The 5,740-nt window shown below is 39.8% G+C and overlaps 1 non-coding gene across 1 annotated transcript; it reads left to right on the plus strand.

Annotated features, from left to right (window-relative positions):
- Positions 1-3,112: 3,112 nt before the first annotated feature.
- On the plus strand, positions 3,113-3,219 carry LOC133314011 (small nucleolar RNA R71). The gene has a single exon (XR_009751891.1). It is a non-coding gene; the product is annotated as a small nucleolar RNA R71 (small nucleolar RNA).
- Positions 3,220-5,740: the final 2,521 nt, after the last annotated feature.

Below are 5,740 nucleotides of genomic sequence, written 5' to 3' on the forward strand. Positions count from 1 at the left end.
TCACACATTAATTCAAATGGTAATGAAAAATCAGGTGCCATCATGATAGGTGCAGTGGTCAACTTTTCTTTCAAAACATGGAATGCATGCAGACATTCATCATCAAACATAAATTCTTGGTCCTTAACCAACAACTTACATAAAGGCTTGGCAATTTTTGAAAAATCTTTAATAAACCGCCTATAAAATCCTGCATGACCAAGAAAGCTCCTCACACCTTTGACATTAACAGGTGGAGGGAGTTTCTCTATCACAGAAATTTTAGCCCTATCCACTTCTATTCCTGTTCTAGACACCTTGTGCCCAAGAACAATTCCTTCAGTCACCATGAAGTGACATTTCTCCTAATTCAAAACCAAATTACAATCTTGACATCTTTTTAAAACAGAATCCAAATTTTCCAGACATACATCAAAATTAGAACCAAATACAGAAAAATCATCCATAAAAATTTCTATGCATTCTTCTACCATGTCAGAGAAAATGGAAAGCATGCACCTTTGAAAAGTGGCAGGAGCATTGCATAAGCCGAAAGGCATCCTCCGGTATGCGAAAATTCCATATGGGCATGTAAATGCAGTCTTCTCCTGATCCTATGGGGTGACAGCTATCTGATTGTAACCTGAGTAGTCGTCCAAGAAACAGTAGAAGGCATGTCCTGCTAATCTTTCCAACATCTGGTCCAAGAAAGGAAGTGGAAAATGATCCTTCCTTGTTGCCTTGTTCAGCCTCCGGTAATCAACGCACATTCTCCAGCCAGTGATTGTCCTTGTGGGAATCAGTTCATTATTCTCATTTTTCACCACAGTCATCCCCCTTTTCTTGGGTACTGTTTGAACAGGACTCACCCAAGCACTGACTGAGATAGGATAAATCATTCCAGCATCAAGTAGCTTCACAACCTCCTTCCTCACTACCTCTTTCATAGTGGGGTTGAGTCTCCTCTGTGGTTGCCTCACTGGTTTGATTTCCTCTTCCATCAATATTTTGTGGGTGCAAAAGGAAGGATTGATACCCTTAAGATCTGAAAACTGCCATCCAATAGCCATTTTATTCTTCTTGAGTACCTTAATCAACTTCACTTCTTCACTCTCAGATAACATTGCATTGACGATTACTGGATATGTTTGATCATCCCCAAGGAACACATACTTCAGATTTGAAGGTAGTTCTTTAAGCTCTACCTTAGGTGCTCCCACAGGAATGTCATCAATCTTCTTTTCAAGCTCTTCCACTTCTGGTTCCTCTTGGTAATCTTCTGTATGTCTTCTTTTCTAATCTTTCTTCCTCAACTGAAAATTCTTCTTCTCTACTCACTTCTTCCACAACCTCCTGTATCACATCTAATCTGAAATAATCCCCCATATCAATAGGATGTATAATGGCTTCAAAAACATCAATTGTAACAGTTTCCTCATCCACCCTCACCAGCAACTTCCCCTGTTCAACATCTATCAGAGATCTTGCAGTTGCTAAAAAGGGTCTTCCTAACAATAGAGGACTTTCAGTATCCTCTTCCTCCATCTCAAGTATCACAAAATCCACAGGAAAAATAAACTTGTCTACCTTTACCAGGACATCTTCAACCACACCTTCAGGCTTTTTAATAGATCTATCTGCAAGATGCAAGATAAGATTAGTTTCCTTCAGGGTGTTGTTTCCCAAGGCTCTACATACCGTCAATGGCATCAGATTTATGCTGGCCCCCAAATCACAGAGTGTCTTCCCCACTTCCAAATCTCCTATAGCAATAGAAATGCTGAAGCTTCCTGGATCTTGCAATTTTGGTGGAAGCTTCTTCTGGATCAGGGCACTACATTCTGCTGTCAGGGCCACTGTTTCATCATCATTCAATTTTCTCTTCTTAGTAAGGAGATCTTTCATGAATTTGGCATAGTGAGGCATGTTCTCCAAAGCCTTAGAAAATGGAATGTTAATTTGCAAATTTTTGAAAATATCCAGAAATCTTGCATAGTGCTGTTTCTGAATCTCTTGCTTCAACCTCTGAGGGTAAGGAACTTTGGCATATAGAGACAAAGTAACTGGCTGGTCCTGCTTGTCAGCCATCTTCTTCTTCTCCCACTTCATTATCTTCTTGGGTACAACATCATTTTCAACTACCACCTCTTTTTCTTCCTTATCTTCCTTCACAGTTTCTTTTTCTTTATTTCCCTTCACCTTTTCTACTCCATCATCAGAGACTACATCTTCAACCACAACCTCCTCTTCATTCTTCTTATCTTCCACATTCTTTTTCACCTGTTGAAGCACCAACCCACTTCTTGTCATGATTGCTTTGCAGTGCTCATTAGGATTCACCATTGTATCACTAGGAAACTTCCCCTGTGGTCTCTCAGATATCTGTCTTGATAGCTGACCGATCTGGGTCTCCAGATTCTTGATAGATGCTTCCTGATTTCTAAATGAAGTCTTGGTCTCTTGCATGAATGCAGATGTTTCCTTTCTGAATGAATTAGACCCCTGAATGTAATCTTGAGTAGTCTTGGATAAATGAGCAAAGGTTTTTTCCCATGCAGCAGTATCACTTGGCTGTGATGAGTGTGTTGGAGGAGGATGCAGTGGAGGATTCAACTAATGGTTGGAACTATAACTAGACCCTGGGTGCTGATTCTTGTTCTTCCATGGTGGCACATACACATTTCGCCCCTAGTTATTGTAATTCCTCTGGTTGTTGTTGTCATACCACACTCCATTAACTTCTGCTTGTTCTGATGATCCCCCATAATCACATTCCTCTGTCACATGGCCCTTCCCACAGATAGCACACACGCACTTGGTGACCACAGAAGCAACCTTTTGTGAGGATAGTTGCTTAGTGAGAACATCCAATTGTTGTTGTTGTTGTCTCTGTGTCTGCATCAACTGGTCATTCCTTGCCAATAGGGCATCATACCCATCCAACTTGATGATCCCTACCCTTCTGTCAGGCAATGGGGCATTATCAAATTCCTGAGATGCCAATGATTCAAAGATATCCAAAGCTTCTTGAGGAGTCTTGGTGGTCAATGATCCACCAGCAGTGGCATGCACCAATGTCCTAGTGTTGGTGGTCATTCCTTGTAGGAAGATTGGTGCTTGTTGCCATGCCTCTATTCTATGTTGTGGACATTTCCTCAATAAAGTCTTGAATCTCTCCCAGGCCTCATAGATGGATTCTGACTCTTTTTGCTTGAAGCCTGTAATCTCATCCTTCAACTTAGCCCTCTTGGATGCTGAGAAGAATCTCTGCAAGAACTTGGTTTGCAGATCATCCCAAGTTGTTATACTCCCCTGAGGCAATGATTGCAACCATCTCCTTGCATCATCCGTCAGTGAATGAGTGAATAGTCTCAACAGAATTGCATCCCTTGTGACATCATTAATTTTCACAGTATCACTCAACAGCAGAAAATTTTCTATATGCAAGTATGGGTCCTCTGCACTGGTTCCAGCAAACTGATCTTTCTGTACCAAATGTATCAATGCAGGCTTCAATTCGAAGTTGTTTGGTTCCACTGTAGGGCGCACAACACTCCCAATGAGAGGGATCACTGCAGGAGTCATGTACTCTCCCAGTGTCCTCTGTTCTGGTGGTGGTCTGTGGTTCTCTGCCATAACTTCTTCTTGGTTTACAGCACTGGTTTCACCCCTTTCTTGAAACTGTCTTCTTTGTCTGGCTGCCCTTTTGTTCTTCCTCACTGTCCTTTCTAATTCTGGATCATACAACAAAAAATTTGGACCAACCGTACCTCGCATACACCAGAATTAAAATTGACCAAAAACTTAACTAAAAGTAAAATGCTGAAAATAAAAGATTCAATCTCAGATTTCTATGGTATCAATCAATGTTGAAAAACAAATCCCCGGCAACGGCGCCAAGAACTTGCTGCGGATCTAGCAAATGTACTAGTCGTACAAGTAATAAAATGATGAGTAAAGATCGTTCCCACAGAGATTTGTATTCAAACACCAATGAACCATAGAAAACTAATTTGAATTACACAAAGGTTTGTAAAAATCATGAAATGTTTTGTCACCAGAAAGTTGATTTGAAAGTTAAATTAATCTAATACTAAAAATTTGAATTAAGATTTATAAAAAACAAGTAGTCAGAAAACAACTTTCCTCAACAATAAACTCATGTAAACTGATCATATGATGAACTCTTTTTCCTGTGATGTTAATCAACCTTTTACTTATCCTCAAGATGTAATCCCTTACTACCCTGATAGATACATTAATCAGAAACCCCAATCCCTTGGTGATTCCTTTCTTAATACATGCATGAAATACTAAGGTCTTAAGATTACATCAGAACTATAGCATCAATTCCTTGAGTACTATAATCCTGATGATGAGATTGTCAGATATAGGAGTAGTGTAAACATTCCTGTTCTACACTCCTCCCTTAGTAGAAAGAATTGAATCAGAAAATCTCATATCAACACATGAAAAACACTTCATCATATTAATCAAACACACATAAGAATATCATTAAGTTCCATTGAATTCAGACTACAATGACTCTACTCAGACATAACTAAGGAAGATATAAGAGAAGGAAGATCAAACTCTATTTCCATGTAGTGAATCTTCAATCTCCAAGTGCAATTACAATAGAAAACTAACTAATACAAAGACTAAATCCTAAGAATTTTAGAGAGAAGTCAGATCAGAAAATCTGATGTAGGAGAGAGAGAGAGAGAAACTCCAGATTTTGTAAAATGTGAAGTCCTTTGCCTTATATAGTTTTACAATTTAAAAACATAAATTTAATATGGGCGCTAAAACGTCCAGAATGAGCGTTTTAGCCACCATGCTTGATGGATGCCCAACTGTCCTCAACTGACTCCACCGCTAAAACACTTGGTTTGGACGTTTTAGCGTTGGAGACCATAGGCTTTTTCTAACATCAGGGCGCTAAAACGCTTGTTGCAGGAAGTTTTAGCGCCCAAGACCAGCAATTTTTCATCCTCGAAATGCAGCAGCGCGCTAAAATGTTCTGTGTGGACGTTTTAGCGCTCAGCACCAGTAAGTTTTGGCCTCTTTCTATAGCAGGGCGCTAAAACGTTCTGAGTGGACGTTTTAGCGCTCAACACTTAGGCATTTTTCTCCTCTTCAGAATCTTCTTCCTTCTCCAGTTACCCTTTTACTTTCTTTTCCTACAAGAACAATACAAATTCTCAATAAAGCTTCTTGAACTTGTAGTTGAGGACATTCTAGGACATTAACCTCTTTTTCCATCATTTAATCACACAAATTGATACTAATTCATGCTGAAAAACCTGATGAATTAAGGGTTTATCAACTAACAAGCACCCACTTGGCCTAGAGCCAATCAGACCTAAGTCGTATACCCAAAGCCTCATAATGACTATCATGTTTTCTCTGAGAAACAACCTTTGTCAGAGAATCGGCTAGGTTATCATCTGTGGGAATATAATCCATCTTTACATCCATCCTATCAATGATTTCTCTAATCAGGTGATATCTGCGGAGCACGTGCTTAGATCTTTGATGAGACCTAGGTTCCTTTGACTGCGTAATGGCTTTAGTGTTGTCGCAAAGCAACTGTATGGGCTCATCCACGCTTGGAACCACCCTAAGTTCATATATGAACTTCTTGATCCACACGGCCTTTTTAGCTGCTTCTGAAGCAGCTATATATTCAGCTTCTGTCGTTGAATCTGCTGTTGTCTCCTGCTTGGAACTCTTCCAAGATACTGCCCCACCATTTAAG

The sequence above is a fragment of the Gastrolobium bilobum genome, unplaced genomic scaffold (genome assembly GCF_033153095.1).
Source record: "Gastrolobium bilobum isolate Gb01-03AN ecotype WA unplaced genomic scaffold, APGP_CSIRO_Gbil_v1 utg310679, whole genome shotgun sequence".
Classification (NCBI taxonomy): domain Eukaryota; kingdom Viridiplantae; phylum Streptophyta; class Magnoliopsida; order Fabales; family Fabaceae; genus Gastrolobium; species Gastrolobium bilobum.